The sequence below is a fragment of the Bombina bombina genome, chromosome 4, assembly GCF_027579735.1.
Source record: "Bombina bombina isolate aBomBom1 chromosome 4, aBomBom1.pri, whole genome shotgun sequence".
In the NCBI taxonomy this organism is placed as follows: Eukaryota; Metazoa; Chordata; class Amphibia; order Anura; family Bombinatoridae; genus Bombina; species Bombina bombina.
In genome coordinates this window covers 941678669-941697534 of record NC_069502.1, presented here as the reverse complement: position 1 = coordinate 941697534, position 18866 = coordinate 941678669, and the positions used below count along the sequence as shown (strand labels likewise).

The 18866-nt window shown below is 38.2% G+C and overlaps 1 long non-coding RNA gene across 1 annotated transcript; it reads left to right on the top strand.

Annotated features, from left to right (window-relative positions):
• The first annotated feature begins 5545 nt into the window (after positions 1–5545).
• Positions 5546–17276, top strand: LOC128655715 (uncharacterized). Its single transcript, XR_008401887.1, has 3 exons — positions 5546–5561; positions 6977–7134; positions 17179–17276. It is a non-coding gene; the product is annotated as an uncharacterized LOC128655715 (long non-coding RNA).
• The last annotated feature ends 1590 nt before the right edge of the window (positions 17277–18866 follow it).

The following is an 18866-nucleotide window of genomic DNA, read 5'->3' as shown; positions in this document are numbered from 1 at the left end:
CCTGTTCTGCTTCTCTTCTAGCGGGCACCCACGTGACATCCACGGACGCATCGTCATCATCAACCGCTTCACTTGTATCTGACAAATCAACAAAGGAAGCAGCAGCAGGTACAACATCATCATTCATCATTCATCATCAATCATCATCATCCCGTACGTCCATGTCTGTAATGCTGCCTGACTGAGACATATCACTGTTATCTACATCCTCTGTCAATGATGGTTGCGCATCACTCATTTCTTCCAACTGATGTGTAAAAAACTCCTCTGACAGATCAAGTGAAGCGGCTGTGGTGCTAGTGTTGGTGGTGGCGGCAGGCGGGCGAGTGGTAACTTGAGAGGTGCCAGAAAATAAGCTGGAGGAGGATGGTGCGTCAAGGTTCGGAGCGGAAGCTATAGAAGATTGGGTGTCCTGTGTTAAAAAGTCAACTATTTCCTCAGAATTTTTCTAGTTCATGGGACGTGGCCTCTGAACACTGGGCATTATTCTGATGTTTCAGAGTCCAAAAAGTTTTTATTTTTTTAAATGTACACTTACACTACTATTAAACAAGATATGAGTGGTGGCACTGGGCAAGTGGGCACAGTATACGCTGTGAGCCTGACACAAAAAAGCAGACTGATGTTTCACAGTACAAAAAGTTTTTTGTTTTAAATTTACACTACTGTTACACCAGATATGAGTGGTGGCACTGGGCAAGTGGGCACAGTATACGCTGTGAGCCTGGCACAAACGCTGGCAGGCAGGCAACTGCAATTAGATTACACTAGCAGACTGATGTTTTACAGTCAAAAAAGTTTTTTGTTTTTTTTTAAATCTACACTACTGTTACACCAGATATGAGTGGTGGCACTGGGCAAGTGACTTGGCAGGCAGGCAACTGCATGCAGATTACACAGGAAAAAAAAAAAAAGATCTAGCCCTAAAAAGGACTTTTTGGGGTGCTGTCCTTACAGCAGAGATCAGATGAGTCCTTCAGGACTGTAGTGGACACTGAATACACTAGCCTAGCTATCGATTTCCCTATTAAATCACCAGCAGCTACACTGTCCCTCCTCTCACTAACAATGCAGCTTCCGAATGAATCTAAAATGGCTGTTGTCCAGGAGCTGGGAGGGTCTGCTGCTGATTGGCTGGAATGTGTCTGCAGACTGTGAGATACAGGGTCAAAGTTTACTCAATGATGACGAATAGGGGGCGGATCGAACATCGCATATGTTCGCCCACCGCATCGCTACATCACTAGTCCCTACTTGACCATAGCAAAGAAGATAAGATTATCACCACTTGTGGCTTTTCAACGGTGTGACTATGGTCTGCAAAACAATGGAAAGTCTGCTAATAAAATTTCCATTTTAAAAGCGTATAAAGATTTACTTTGTGGGCAGCTCTTTTGCAAAGCACTGGTTTAAAGGGTCAGTCAACTTACAAACTAATGTTATATAATTCTGCACATAGTGCAGAATTATATAACATTAGATTACCGGTATCTTTATACATTAAATTATCGCAAATAAATTATATGTAAAGGCTCCTTTTACCAGAACGCTGCTCTTTACTCTACTAAGCGGGTCTGGTTTTTCCACAGCACATCCTGCAACACTGTCTAGTCACAGTGTGCCCGGTCGCGCCATTAAAATGAATGTGGCTCGCTCCTGCTCTGGTCTAATAGCAGGAGCGTGGTACATTAATTTTAACGGCGCGACCGGGCACACTGTGACTAAACAGTGTTGATGGATGTGCTTTGGAAAAACCAGACCCACTCAGTAGAGCAAAGAGCGGCGTTCTGGTAAAAGGAGCTTTTACATATAATTAATTTGTTTATTAATTTAATGTATAAAACTACCGGTAAGCTAATGTTATATAATTCTGCACAATGTGCAGAATTATATAACATTAGTTTGTAAGTGTACTGCCCCTTTTAATATCTGATGCTGAGACAAATAATATTTTTTTTTCTTCTTTTTTTAACCTTCTTGAGTCTAAAGCGTTTTTCAAACTGTCTTCTAAAGCCACCTTACTTTTTTCAGGAATAGTTCTAAAAAAAAAAAATCACTTAAAGGGACATTAAACACTTTGAAATGGTAATATAAAATTATAAATCATATGTATAAAAAAGCTCTCAATATGCTCTCCTTTATTTTGTCCCCTTTTCCTCTAATTCCATTCTGAAATGTGTGAGGTTTTTTTCAGTTCCTGTTAGCAATGAAAGTACAGAACACTGTTATATTCAACACAGCCATTGGCTGCACACTCTAGTGACATATTTATAAATGTCCCTATTTGGTATCGGCAGAGAAGGTAACCTAAGTTACAACATGGCAGCTCCCATTGTTTTAAAGACACAAAACTTTACACTTATTTTGTCACTATTTACTCAGCTAATGAAAGTTTAAAAAATATATCTACATGTTCTTCTCAGACTAATCTTTTCTTTGAATGCATCATTAAATGTAGCATTTAGTGTTTAATGTCCCTTTAAATCAGACAGTTTGTCTTAACCCCTTAATGACAAGTGACGTACCAGGTACGTCCTGCAAAAACTTGCAGTTAGTGACAATGGACGTACCTGGTACGTCACTTGTCTAAGAGAGTGCTGGAAGCGATCGCAATCGCTTCCAGCAGCTCTCAGGGTATTGCAGTGATGCCTCGATATTGAGGCATCCTGCAATACCCTTAGAAAGCATCCGATGCAGAGAGAGCCACTCTGTGGCCCTCTCTGCACCGGTAGCGATGCGGCCGGTTCGTTGGTGGGTGGGAGCGCAACTGGGAGGCGGGTGGGCGGCCCATCGCTACCCGGCATCCGGCTCCTGTTAGTGCAATGTGCACGCCGGGTGCCGGGAGCGTGCGGGGGCGCGCGTGCGCGCGCACGCCCGCGATCACCTACCCACACTGACACCAATGAGTGGGAAGAGGGGGGGAAATATATATATATATGAGGATCTGGGAGGGGGCGGGGGTTGGGGTATTGTGGGGGGCTGCTACACTACAGAAAAAAATAAATTAGTAATAAAAAATAATAATTAAAAACACTTTTTTGGGGGGCAAATTGGGTACTGGCAGACAGCTGCCAGTACCCAAGATGGCGGCAATTAGGTAGGGGAGAGGGTTAGATTGCTGGGGGGGGGATCATGGAGGTTGGGGCTAAAGCAGGAGTCCATCACAGCTAAAACATTTTATTTTTTTTTATTAAAAAAAATAAAAACTCCTTTTATTTAGTACTGGCAGACTTTCTGCCAGTACTTAAGATGGCGGGGACAATTGTGGGGTGGGGGAGGGAAGAGAACTGTTTGGGAGGGATCAGGGGGTGGGATGTGTCAGGTGGGAGGCTGATCTCTACCCTAAAGCTAAAATTAACCCTGCAAGCTCCCTACAAGCTACCTAATTTAACCCCTTAACTGCTGGGCATAATTTACGTGTGGTGCGCAGCAGCATTTAGCGGCCTTCTACTTACCAAAAAGCAACCACAAAGCCATATAAGTCTGCTATTTCTGAACAAAGGGGATCCCAAAGAAGCATTTACAACCATTTGTGCCTTAATTGCAGAAGCTGTTTGTAAATAATTTCAGTGGGAAACCTAAAGTTTGTGACAAAATTTGTGAAAAAGTGAACTTTTTTTTTTATTTGATGACATTTGGCGGTGAAATGGTGGCATGAAATATACCAAAATGGGCCTAGATCAATACTTTGGGTTGTCTTCTAAAAAAAAATATATACATGTCAAGGGATATTCAGGTATTCCTGACAGATATCAGGGTTCCAATGTAACTAGCGCTAATTTTGAAAAAAAGTTGTTTGGAAATAGCAAAGTGCTACTTGTATTTATGGCCCTATAACTTGCAAAAAAAGTAAAGAACATGTAAACATTGGGTATTTCTAAACTCAGGACAAAATTTAGAAACTATTTAGCATAGGTGTTTTTTGGTGATTGTAGATGTGTAACAGATTTTGGGGGTCAAAGTTAGAAAAAGTGTGTTTTTTTTCAATTTTTTCCTCATATTTTATATTTTTTTTTATAGGAAATTATAAGATATGATGAAAATAATGGTATCCTTAGAAAGTCCATTTAATGGCGAGAAAAACGGTATATAATATGTATGGGTACAGTAAATGAGTAAGAGGAAAATTACAGCTAAACACAAACACTGCAGAAATGTAAAAATAGCCATTGTCATTAAGGGTAAGAAAATTGAAAAATGGTCCGGTCATTAAGGGGTTAAATGGTGTTTTTTAGTGTTTGTGGGTTGTGTTTTTTTTTTTAGTTTTTTTTTTAAATGTTCCTAAACATTTTTGTTTCCATTCTGGATTTTTGTTTGTTGGAAGATCACATTGCAGTCTGAGATTCTTATTTCTGTTTTTACATTTCAAAACCTGCCTTTTTTATAGAGGTGTGTAGACCTTTTTTTATATCCACTGTATTGCTCAACATAACTGTGTACACTGCACGTGGCCAGACTGTTATCCAACGGACATTTGTCCAACTGACATTTGTGTGACGGTTGGATAGCAGTCCAGCCATGAGATAGATAGATAGATACAGATCGAAAGATAGATTAGATAGAACCACAAGAACAGTACTAACACAATCTGTAAGCGCGTTAAAAGCACGTCATGGGGGGTGGGACCCATGGTTAGGTTCCCAGAGGCGGTTGCGGTGCCCAAGGCTCTGATGAGAACAGAGCACTCTTGAGCGTATCTGCCCTCGGACATATGTCTGATGGACAAATGTGCTTCGGAGCACAAAGAAAAAGTAATTGCAGAGTAAAGCCACATTTTTACCCCTAATAGATTATTAAAAACTCACTCACAATTTCAAACCTCAAAAAAGAATTAAGTATCTTAAAAGCAAGTGCCCACCATTCCAAACAGGGCAGTTCCCATCTAGTTTGATTCCCTCAAGAATGGAAATGTTAAACATTTTTTAAAACAATCAATAAACTTTAAAGGAATACCAAACCCAATTTTATCTTTCGTGATTCAGATAGATCATGCAATTTTAAGCAACTTTCTAATTTACTCCTATTATCAAATTTTTTTTGTTCTCTTGGTATCTTTATTTGAAAAAGCAGGAATGTAAGTTTACGAGTCGGCCCATTTTTTGTTTCAGAACCCTGGATAGCGCTTGCTGATTGGTGGGTACATTTAGCCACTAATCAGCAAGCTGTGCCCAGGTGCTGAACCAAAGATGGGCCGTCTCGTAAGCTTACATTCCTGCTTGAATTTGGGTTCAGTATCCCTTTAAAATAGCATGTTTCACTACTCATTTTTATAACCCTTTTAATTAAGAAGTATGCAATTTATGGTTCAATAGGAATAGCACATTTTGAATAGGTAAACTTGCAGGAAAAACAGGAAAAATAATGAAGCTTTAACTTTTAAAAAGGGCATTAAAATTAAAATAATTTATCTAATTTCTAAAGAGATACTGATAATCACGTATTTTCAACACCCACATACTCAGATACCTTACATTATAGCCCACAAATAACCTATATTTTCATAATTCAGAAAAACAGAAATTTGCAAGAGAAGCTGTCTGCGATACGAAGATCCAGAATGGGTAAATCTCAAACATCAAATCAATCTCTTACCCCTTTAAGTTTAAAATGGATAAAAGGATATTTTAAAGGGACATGAAAACTAATTTTTTTCTTTCATGGTTCAGATAGACTACAATTTAAAAAAGTTTCCAGTTTACTTCTATTATCAAATTTGCTTTGTTCTGTTGTTGTTCTTTATTGAATAGATATCTAGATAGGAGAAAGAGACCAAGGGAGAGGGAGGAGAAAGAGACCAAGGGAGAGGGAGGAGAAAGGGACCAAGGGAGAGGGAAGAGAAAGGGACCAAGGGAGAGGGAGGAGAAAGGGACCAAGGGAGAGGGAGGAGAAAGGGACCAAGGGAGAGGGAGGAGAAAGGGACCAAGGGAGAGGGAGGAGAAAGGGACCAAGGGAGAGGGAGGAGAAAGGGACCAAGGGAGAGGGAGGAGAAAGGGACCAAGGGAGAGAAAAATAGGGGACATGTAGGCAAGAGAGATAAAGACACAGGGTAAGAAATACAGACTAAGGGGGAGAAAGACAGGCAGGGTAGAGAAAAAGACAGGAAGGTGGACAGAGGGAGATAGACAGGCAGGGTACCTCCTGGGCTGGTTGTAGTTTATTTTTTTGGCTGCTGAATCTTGTCGGCTGTGCTTCCTGTGACACACAGGTCACACAGCAGGAGGGAATCCCTTCCCTCCAGGGAGATGTACACCCTTTCCCTGCCCCTCCCCAATGGGACTGTGAAGAAGTGGGGGGACCTTAACACTGTATCCCCAGTCCTGTACAGTTTTTGGGGAGAAGATGTTCGGCAAGTGGGCGGGAAGATCAGAGGGGGTGGGTGCACACACTGTATGTTAATACGGACTGTAATAATATACAGTGTGTGATCCCGCCCCCTTTCACTGCCTCTCTGACCACCCACTTGCCGAACACACCTCTCTCCTCACTACAGCGTGCCCCCTGCCCCTCTATAGCACAAAAGCTGCACATTCACACGTGATCACTTTGTAATAACAGCGGCTTTGTGACAGTGAGCTGTGTTGGCTGCCTGGCGCCCTTGTTGCCATGGCGCCCTGTGCGGCGGCCCCTGTCTAGTCTAGAGCACTTCATGACAGTAAATAGTGCTGCAATCTAGTGCTCTTGCTAATGTATGAGATTGTTGTAAAATTGCTGCCATATAGTAATGCAGATATGTGCACACTCCTAAACTTACCTTCCTGCTTTGCAACAAAGGATAACAACAAACTAAGTAAATTTGATAATGGAAATAAATGTATTTATTTTTTTTGTATTTTTTTTTTTTATAGTTTTGTGGTGGTTTTTTTTTTTTTTTATCATTTTAGGAACTAATCTAACCCCCTTTTTGAGTTAAGAATGTTTAGCTGACTGATATTTTTTTTCGATCATTCCCAATTTTGTTTCCCCCTCTAACCCAAAGAGATCAGAATTCGGCAACAGGAGCTGTTTAAGCAAGTGAAGGAGTTGGAAGAACAAAACCTAAAACTGAACCAAATAGAAATGAGGACTCAGACTGTTGGAAGAGAGAACATGGAAAGTACTCTTAATAAAGTGATCATAATTCAAGAGATTTTTCAGGTAAAACAATTTGAAGTTTGTCAGGGCATAAACTTAAAGGAACATGAAACCCATATTTTTTTCTTTCATGATTTTAAAAGAGCATGCCATTTTAAAAAACTTTCTAATTTACTTCTATTAGCTAATTTACTTCATTCTCTTGATATACATTGCTGAAAAGCATATCTAGATAGGCTCAGTAGCTGCTGATTGGTTGCTGCACATAGATGCCTCTTGTGATTGGCTCATCCATATGCATTGCTATTTCTTTAACAAAGCATATCTAAAGAATTAAGCAAATTAGAAAATAGAAGTAAATTGTTATTGTTTAAAATTGTATTCTCTACTTGAATAAAAAAATTTTTTTGGGGGGGGTTTAGTGTCCCTTTAAGAGACATAAAAGGTCTATTGTATGGCACTAGCGTACTATTGATCTACTGAGCAGTAGCTATTGTAATGTGGCTATGTGTACTAACAAATAGAGTTGGAAAGTAAAAATAGCTGGATCACTAGAATACAATAGTTCAGCAATAATGAAACCTTTTGTAACTGAAAATAATGTAGCTAACTTGGTTGTGATTCATTCAAACTATATAAAGGGGAGCGTATTGACTAATGTACACAGATCTGTGTAATGATTTCAAAGAGTCTAACTGGAGCAGAACAAAGGCAATTCAGATTATTCTAAATCAGTGTCATGATAATCTAGATTTTATTAAAGACACAGAAACAAATATTTTGCTTAATCTTTGTTTACTGCGCTGACAGCTTTTCAAAGAAACAAAACAGTTAAAAGTGAAAACTTAACATACTGGATAATGTAAGGAACAGAAGAGCCAATAGGAATAAAAACTGCAAGGGAGAGGATGAAACCACCGAATGGTGGGTTGTTTGTAGTGTCCATAAAAATGAAACACAATACAGGTACATATTCCCAAATCCAGAAATTCCGAAATGCAAACATTCATAAATCCAAACTTTTTAATTTTATATTTAAAAAAATAAATTTCTGATTGTACTATGTATACAAAAGTAATATAAATGATTTAAAGCTACCTTTGCATGTATAAGCTGTATTATGTGAAATGGGAAATGGTATAGGACCACCCAACAGCTTAAAGGGACATAATACTCATATGCTAAATCACTTGAAACTGATGCAGTATAACTGTAAAAAGCTGACAGGAAAATATCACCTGAGCATCTCTATGTAAAAAAGAAGATATTTTACCTCACAATTCCCTCAGCTCAGCAGAGTAAGTTCTATGTAAAACAATATACTTCAGCTGTTGCTCAGCTGCAGGTAAAAAAAATAAAAATATGAAGAAATGAACAGCAGCCAATCAGCATCAGCAGTGTTGAAGTCATGAACTCTTTTACTGTGATCTCATGAGATTTCATAGTAAACTTCCTTAGCTGAATAGGGAAATAAGATGAGTGTGCACGTAAGCTCACTCCCTTAGCTGTCCCGGGACAGACATACTGATTTGCTGCTTAGAAGTCCTTTTCAATAGGATGTGGCTACTGAGAAACTTTTGAGATAAAATATCTTTCTTTTGTACATAGAGATGTTCAGGTGATATTTTCTAGTCAGCTTTCTACAGCTATGCTGCATCACTTTCAAGTGTTTCAACATTTGGGTATCATGGCCCTTTAAGTGTGCTATAGAGAAGGTACTTAGGCAAATGTTGGTATCGATATATACATAAGGGAGTGAATACCATGTGCCAACATGTTGCACAATTGTATCGGAGATATTATTAGAGATAGTGTATATATGTAAGATAGTAAAAAACAATATTATAAAAGCGTATATAAAAGACAACAAAGGATGTATATAAAAACTGATTTAATCCAAAATGTATATAACGGACTGTTAAATATATAGCCAGATATATGACAAAATATATAACAAACAGTACATGGAAAGGACAATGGATAGAAATCTGAGCTCAGATATATCTAATGGACCTTGCAGAGTCCTAAAAACCAAAATATATATATATGATTATGAGAAAGGGACGTCCCATATGTAGAACAATGGATTAGTCCCAGAGTAGGAGAAATCAAAAAGTCCCAAAGTAAAAGTCCAGTTTATGGGGGGCGTGTCCTAGCAGCGACTGTGAACGGTCGCATCTTCTCTGTGCTCCTGCCGATAACCCAGCAATCCGTCGGTGTAGGGTACTTACTACAGTGACCTATCACAAAAAATGATCAACACTACTGGTTTAGTGGTCAGCTAAGAGAAAATCAGGTTCCTCACTGTATTTCTGACGCTAAAGCAAGAGAGTGGACAAAAAAAGGCCTGGAGCGGCGGCTCAAGACAGGCAGCGCTACCCCCCTCGATTCGCCGAGGGTCATTGTCAGGACTGGGCATAATTGCATATAAACTTCTCACACTTCTGCAGCACTATAGCAGAAAGGGGACCTCTCAAACATAAAAACTTGCGGCTACTAAGCAACCTCTAGCTGCGCAATAAACATGGCCGCTGTGATGGAAGTTAACTGTCTAATGCGCCTTGATGACATTATGGAAAGAATTGAACATCGCTTTCTGGATCTGTTACAAAGAGCGCCATGGGACTTTCTAACGCAATCACATATACTATACTTTAACCCAGAGTGCAGAGCAGAGGTCATGGAGGCGGCAAATATGGATGACACTTCCGCAGCAAAGAGCAATCCCATGGATTCCTCCCTACAAAGAAAGCGGGGAGTCAAGGCCGGTACAGAATTGGCTTTACTGGGTTCTCCTCGAAAGGTCTCGCCCCGGCAAAACAGCAAACAGCCAGTGATCAACATGCAACTGAAGCGCACTAGCTCTGTGGAATCTTTCAATGCAGCTACAAAGCCCACATGCAGCCCTGGCGACGGAACACGTTACACAGCAACCTCTATACAACCCAAGCAGCCCGGCATTTTTCCATACGCTGGTCTGTGGTCAAATAGACACGACCTGGAGGCATCCCATACACAAGATCCTAGAAGTGATTCCCGGCTTATCATATCTAAGGAGGACACATCACCTTTTACCGAAGCAGCCTTAAAACAACTGATGAGTAAATCTGCTCACTCTGCAAAAAATGACTTTGGGAAACAGCCCAAGATGAAATATTATTGGGACATGATGAAGCCAGCATGACATCATTTTGGTATTGTAAAATGCTGTTTGAGTGTTGTTGGTTTGAATATGTTTTGATCCTGCTTATTTATACCTATGCTAATGTGGTTTTACTCGCTGTCACTTCCCCATGTTTTATTTAAAACGGCTACACACACTTTGCCTGATGCACGCTATGAGGGAGCTTTAGAGATATTCATGTATTTATGGCATAGCGGAGGCTTTGGGGATACACTGGCGCCCTTTTATTCCCCTGAGTGTTGCCTGTGGGGTTTAGGGGGGGCCTCTGGGTTGACAAAATTGGATCTGAACAGGGGGTCAGTGGTATGTACGCTGCCTCAAAGCACATATAGAATAGCAATAACAGTGCCCCACTTGGCGGTCTACGGCCGGGACCGTTGTTGGGAGCCCATATGTCACTTCTAATCGCTAACATGAGCTACATCTAATTGGAGAGTGCTGTGAGCCGTATTATAACCCTTTGATATCTTCCCAGGGAATGTAACGCAACGATTAGTTGGAAGTGCATATATACAGCTACTAGGTTTAATAATGTAGACTATACTAGTTAGACAATAAGCCCTGCATAGGGGAGTTTCATTTTGTTCTGTTATGTAGTTTTATTTTTATGGTTCTCTCTTTGGTTAGGCCACAAAAATGGCCGCTTGTCACCGCGAGGTGTGTGTTAAAATGATATCCAGTCCTGACCGGTACATCTATATAAAATCCTTAAAAAAGAAGCAAACAGTTTCGTGATACTTTTGAATATGACGATGTACGTCTTTGTAAACCTTTCTTTATGTTATATGTCGTAACTAATGCTAGTATAAAATGAGGGCAGATGTCTTTATTATGTGAACACAGTTATGTTTCTCAAAACTATTGTACTTGGCTTGCATCTCCTATCAGATTGTACACCACATACACACTGGAGCTCGAGTTACATGTGCAATCTTTTAAGTCGAAAATACTGTATAACCCCTTGGACTCTGAACTAAACTACTACATAGGTCCAAAAGTGGCCTTACCTTTTGATATCAAGGGCTGGTTGATGGAGACTTTTAATATCCACTGTAAATCAGATATGTCTTGAATGCCTTGTTTATGTTTTTCATTTGTGTTAATGCTTTTTGACCTCAATAAAAATATTTAAAAAAAAAAAAAAAAAAAAAAAAAAAAGTCCAGTTTATGATGCAGAAGAGAGAATTACTTCAACCAAGGCTTCGGGTCCAGATATAACCAAGAACGTCTGGATATACCTGTGGAAAGAAAAGCAAACAGATGCACAAAAACAAAAAGTACTAGCTAAGCTAAGAGAAAAAGTGCTCACCGCATACAAGTAGAAACTCGGGCTGGTATGTCACGCGTTTCGGCCTTCTAAGAGGCTTTTATCAAGACAATACCAGCCTAGTTCAGACTTTATTTAAAGGCTTTCTTAGCAAATCAAAAAAGAGAAGAGCAGATTTTAGCACCAAAAGTACGTGTGAACAGAGGCATAGAGAAGTGCTTTCGGGTTAGATTTAAGATATATTGTACAACATATGTGACAGAGTGGTTGCTAGGTACTGAATCATGTGACTAGTGTATTTATTTCAAACGGTATTTCAAGTCGCCATTTTGGTTAAGGGCAGAAGTAAGTGGTTAATTTTTAGACCAATAGATAGTGTGTAGTGGTTACGTTATATTTAGCGCATTATGTGTGGTGGTTACGCTATACGTAGAGCCAGAAGTGCATGTGGACAAAGTCATACCGGAAACATAAAGAAAAGTTAAAGGACCAGTCAACACATTAGATTTGCATAATCAACAAATGCAAGATAACAAGACAATGCAATAGCACTTAGTCTGAACTTCAAATGAGTAGTAGATTTTTTTTATAACAAATTTCAGTTATGTATATTTCCACTCCCCTTGTACCATGTGATAGCAATCAGCCAATCACAAATGCATATACGTATAGTCTGTGAATTCTTGCACATGCTCAGTAGGATCTGGTGACTCAAATTGTAAATATAAAAGACTGTGCACATTTTTTTTAATGGAAGTAAATTGGAAAGTTGTTTAAAATTACATGCTGTATCTGAATCATGAAAATGTAATTTAACCTGAGTGTCCCTTTTAAGGATATATTGTGCAACATATGTAACAAGTAGTTAAGTACTAAATCATGTGACTGGTGTATTTGTTTCAAGTGGTGTTTTAAGGGCAGAAGTAAGTGGTCAATTTTTTTAAAACAGTGAATGACATTAGATATATACAATCCTTCAATAGATAATTTGTTTTAGTTACACTATAACTAGCACATAATTTAATACAAAAGTGGCTTAGTTCAAAAAAGATTTAGTGCCAAGTCTTGTGACTTATGGCTTAGTGAGATGCAGCGTTTTATTGCGCCGTCTTAGTTAAGGGCAAAAGTAAAAATATTTAGGTGGTAGTCATTTTTTTAAAACATGACTAAATTGGTTATCCCTATATTTTCAAAGAGAGGGCTAATCGTTATATCATAAGTGCAAAGGTAGAAAGTTTCTTAAAGGAACATGAAACCCAAAATGTTTCTTCCACGATTCAGATAAAGAATACAATTTTAAACAACTTTCTAATTTACTCCTGTTATCTAATTTGTTTGATTCTCTTTGTATCATTTTTTGAAGGAGCAGCAATGCACTAATGGTTTCTAACTGAACACATGGATGAGCCAATCACAATCAAGATATAGATAGATATATACTGATTTAATAAACAGGAATATATATATATATATATATATATATATATATATATATATATATATATATATATATATATATATATAGAGAGAGAGAGAGATATCCACCAATCAACAGCTAGATCCTAGGTTATCTGCTGTTCCTGAGCTTGCCTAGATAAACCTTTCAGCAAATTAAATAATAGAAGTAAATTGGAAAGTTGTTTAAAATTGTATGTTCTATCTGAATCGTGAAAGAAAAATTTGGGGTTTCATGTCCCTTTAAACGTCTATAGAATGATGATACGGATACTCTTACATCCAGTTGTAGAAAAAACGGACATCATTTGCAACATCGATACATTTTTCACATAAGGATATATGAGCTAAAGAGAGAGATACAGTACATTGTATATACCGGCAGGTTAATTCGCAGTGACTGAAGGTGTCTAATGTCTTATACAAAATAAAAATAAAATGATACAAATGCATAAGTAAGCAAACATAGCAAAAGTTGAACATCTTATAGAGAAATATAATTAAAGAGATGTACATTGTAAAATACATTTAGAAACCATTTATAATTACAATTGGAAGATATATAGATATATCTATATATATCTCTCTCTTTTGGATGATATACATTTAAAAGGAAATATACATTTGAATAATATACATTTAAAAAAAATTACATAATTTAAAAAAAAAAAAAAAAAATATATATATATATATATATATATATATATATATATATATATATATATATATATATACACACACATACTTTTTTTTGGAGCGTGTCATTTATAACAGCCCATGTTTCAGGTGATGCACTTTAAAAACTAAAATATAAAATAAAAAGGAAAATATCACCCAAAAGAATTGGGAGTTTATCTAGACACTACTATTTGACAGTTGTAAGCTAATTAGAAGCTAGAAATGACCCACTGTATGTTTGTTTAATTTTTTTTAAAAATAACAGTTTCTGATTGTACTATGTATACAAAAGTAATAGAAATTATATAAAACTACCTTTGCATGTATAAGCTGTATTATGACATGTAAATATTGCCTAAAAGAGATAAGATAATGTATACATTTGGTTCAATCCCCTCTACAAACAGTCCTATTTTAAAGTGCAATAAAACATGTTGAGATCTGTGCATATCCTAAAAGGGGTAATCAATTAAAAAATTAGTTTGCATAGAAAAAAAATGTTTAAAAATTGCTGGCAAGTATTTTAAAATAATTTTCAAAAAAGAGCAACATGACTTACATAGCTATGCTGTCTGGAGTAGTCTGATCCAGCCCCCCCCCCACTCCCCACCTTTTATGAGTGTTTAGTATCAGAAACACAAGCATTGTATTTCACAGCCAGGGGCAGAACTACCGGGGGTGCAGAGGTTGCAACTGCGACTGGGCCCCCAGAAAAGGTCCCCCTTAAGGGGGGTCCAGCTTTAGCAAAATAAACAAAGTTAAAATGTCTTTAGGAGTATTTTAAAAAGGCTTTAGACGTTGAAAGGAGTAGAAAAGATACTTCAGCCAGAGATATAAACAGATTTATGGGGACGGGCAAAGGAAAATTTAATTATTAAGAGGAAGAAGAGGTACGAAAGGAAGGGTTCTAGCTTTGTATTCGTTTAGACACTTGACAACACATAGTTGAGTTTGTTCAGGAAAGATTTTAGATTTAGACAAATATTTTGTTCTATGACAGAGAAGGAAAGTGACACAGAAAGGGGAAAACATCTTAGCATTTTATTCAATAGCTTTTACATAAGAAAGGATTAGAAGATAGAGATGGTTAGCCAGTTTAACAGATAATTGTTTCAGGAGGTCATTAGAAGGCTAACAAGGAAGGAAAGGATGAGATCAATATCCAAAAATGAAGTGTATTTAGAGGAGGGAGGTCTCTGTAAGCAGACCACTTTTAAGTAGTCTACAAACATGTGCATGTTTTCCAAAAGGCAGGCTTTTGATAAGGGAGCTAACTTAGACCTATAAATGAGACCAGAGTGGAAAAAATTTGAAAGGTTGGTGATAATGATTTATAGGTGTTAAGTAGAACCAGGTCCCATTGCGAGCACAGCTAGCCTTTTTAGACCAAGCTGATGATTAACATATTTTGGTTCCTGGAGCACAATAGTCCTTTAATAATAGAGACTGTTAAGAAAGGCCTATGAAGGCTAGGACCCCCTGAAATTACCCAAGCAAATAAGGGCTAGGTTGCTTTGGTTGATGTGAATTGGGGTTTTTGAGGCTGTCTGTTAAGAGGAAGGTTGGGAAGAAGGCCAAAGTGAAGTCACTTGGAGGAGAGAGATTATGTTCCTGCAGAGGAAGGCTATGCTCTGAAGGGGGGCATGTTTGGTGAAACACGTTGGCCAGCACCGCTTACAGATCCAGAAACCAACTGAAAAAGGGTTTCACTTGGAAATACCAATGTGAGGCAAAGAGGTCTATGCAAAAGGGACCTCTGAGAAGAGAAATCCCCCAAAAATATTTTTGTCTAGTTTTTGGAGTCCTTGAGATAACAAGAACCCCAGTCAGGGGGAGAATTTGACAAACCAGAAAGGTATTCTGCATTTACAAAATTATTGTCTAGGCAAAAGTAAAAAAAATCCTTTAGGCATGATTTCTGTTAGCATTTTAGATTTTGTTCTGCCAAGATGATTGTTCTGATTCGGATGGGCAACATTTCCACTTTGTACTAACTCAGAGGTAGGAGTGGATGTATTAAGCAAATTCTTGATTTCAAACAAACCCAGGAGAGTCCATTTCCCGCATTTAAACCAAAAGTGCGACAGTAAGATCCCCATCCGTTATTGCTGGTGTTAACTTCTATTTTGATATCTGGGGCTTTGCAGTAAATTTGCCATATACAGTTTTTTTAATACCTAGTGGTCTGAGGTGATGAGGGACCAGTTGTGAAGGAATACTGAGAGTCTGTCACTCATTACTTTTGGGGGAAAGGGAAATGAGAAATTACCTTGGGAAGATCAGGAGCAGCCATTGGATCTGGAATCTCTTGACCAGGGATGAAGACTGATGCAACTGGGATTGATTTTGGTATAGAAGTATATTATTTAATGCTTGGGGACGGGGAAATTAACTTTTCTTTTCCTGGCTTTGTCAAAAATTTTGCTCTGGGCATATCTGTTCTTTTTGACAGTTTTGATTTAGAGAGGCTCTGGTATAGTTATTTTAAATAATGAGAGAAGACTCTCTGAAAATAAGTCAGCTTGGATCTGTGTAGTTTCAGTAGAGGCAAAATCAGAAAGTTTAGGATTCAATATAGAAGTCAAAGCTGTGGTAGTGTTGCCAAGCAAGACAAAAACATTTTGGATACATTAATTAATGATGGATGGATCTAATGAAAAGTAAGAAGCTGCGGCTCCTTCCATCAGTTCAAAAATCTAAGTCATAGGGCCGGAAATATCAAGAAGCTTTAGGAGTGTATCAGAAACTCTTTGGAGACCAAAGTCAGCGACACCTAAGCATTTTCAAATTTGTGGGTAAATTTCTGGGGTAATTGTTGAATTATTAGTGAGGGAGGAGCGAGGAAATTTTGCCTTAAGTTTGTTTCTAGCAGTTGGAAATGGGGATGTCTGATATAAAATCAATGTATTCCTCAGTGGATGGGAACCATTAAGAGGACCTTGGTTGTTTTAAGGTCCACATGCTTGAACATTGGATTCCAAGATGAATCTAAGATTATTTAATCTGTACTGGCAGAAGAAAGATTTCCTAGATCTCTAAAATTTAAGGGTCTGAATCGCCAGATGATTTGTGTAATAGTCTTCATCAGAGGAAGAAAATTGTCTAAAACTAGAACTATTTAAATGTTTTGCTTTTTGTTAAGCATTTTTTGAGAACTTGAGCCTGCTCAAAAGAGGAAATTAAATGATTTAGTTCTGGTTACGATTTTTACCTAAAATTTTGGAGGGATGAAATCATATTTTTGACTGAAACCTCTGGAGTAGTTTGAATATCATCTGGTTGTGACATGTTGGTGAAATACATATCCAAAGAGAGGGAATGATCAGGAAAAAAAATGTATTCCTTTTTTATATAAAGAGTATAATAATAATATAATTGCTAAAACAGAAGAGCAAGGACAAATAATTGTGCTGAGGAATTCTGTGCAGGAGAACTGACCTGGAAAATTATACAAGGGATATAAAGTACAAACCTAACCTGAGGAAAAATACTTCTCTTTTTTTTTTTATTATTTTTATTTCAGGAGACTGGAGATGAGGCAATACCGGAGGTTGAGCAGGAGTAGACCAGAATGGCAAAAACGTCCAGGAAGAGAAAAACTGCCTAAATGGCGACATCACAGGGAAGATGGAGGTCAGAGAAATGATACTCCGCATTACAGAACACAAGAGAGGGGCTGCACTGTGTGTTACACAGTAAAAGTCCAATATGAGTGGCAGCCAGACAGAAAAATATCATAGGTAGATGGGATAAAAGCAGTGGGAGGAATGTGAGAGGGGAGGGGGAAAAAGGGAGTTTGGGGCAAATTGAAAGGGAACAGTAAATAAAACTGGAGGTGACGAGAAGGAAAAAAATATATAGAAAAGAGAATCACAAAGACATATAAATAAAATATAAGGGGGAAAAAAGTATGTAATCGGTGTACAGGAAAAGATGGAAAATGTATATTTAAAATGCGTGAGAAAGTGTTTATAAATAGTACAATAAAACACAACATATACCAGACTTTCTATGCTACTTATCTCTGAGCAGCAAAAAGAAAGAGTAGGAACTGGGACACTCTGGGCTATGTATGGACACTACGAACAAACCTGTGGGCTGGTTTCATCCACTGCCTTTCATTGTTTATTTTCATTGGCTTTCCTGTTCCTTATATTATTCTGTATGTTATGTTTTTTTACTTTTAACTGTTTTTTTAAATAATGAGTCTCTGTTCTTGTAATAAAGTTTGCTGCTGCTTTTGTATAGTTTAGATATGTTAAGTAAGGTGCTGCCCCCTCTCGAACCGCTACTGCTTGTGTGCCAATGACATAAAATACCCTGACCCATGAATTTGTATAACCAAAATGCTGAAGGTTTTTTTATATTTACACCTTTGAACCACCCAACTCAAGAGTATTGCTAAGAACTTTGCTACGACATAGTACATGAAAGAACTCTTTAATGTACAAGTGGCACAGTAAAATGTCACCTTAATGCCATGGTATTTAGTCAGCCAACCAGTAAAATAATTTACGTATGTTGTATCACATCAGCATAGCAAACTAATGCTGAACTAACTAACACTGTGCTTACAGGGATACTAAACCCACATTTTTCTTTAATGATTCAGATAGAGCATGCAATTTTAAGCAACTTTCTTATTTACTCCTTCTTCTATCTCATACCAAGATTTCCATGATTGCTGCTAGCCCAATATTCTGGAACTTACTTAGAGGTTGCTGTCTCTTCCCAACCCCCCCTCCCCCCGACTGAGCACCTGTGGGTCTTAGTCGTTGCACAGTGCCATTTGTGCGCTGATACTATTTTTGCCAATATTACAGCCTAGCGTGCTATACTATCATCCTGAAAGCCACCAAAGCAGAAAATGTGGAACTAAACTGTATGCACCATGTAGTGACGATGCTGCCTGAGGAATTACATGAGGCACTACAGGCCCTGCTGTAAGACTTTGAGAGACAGCTAGACGAGAAATTCAACAACCTCTCAGCCCTTCTACAAACAGTGTCTAAGAAACGAGCTAGCCCACCACTGCCACCGATTGAGATCTCGAGCGAGGACTTGCTGATTAAGAAAAACCTAATCTCTCCTGCCTTACCCCAAGCGGAATTGGTAGAGAATGTGAGCAGTAGGGAAGACGGGAGACCAGTTTCTACCTCCTTGATGCTCCTGTATTCTGATTCCCCCCAAGGTCCTGATCTGACCCCATTA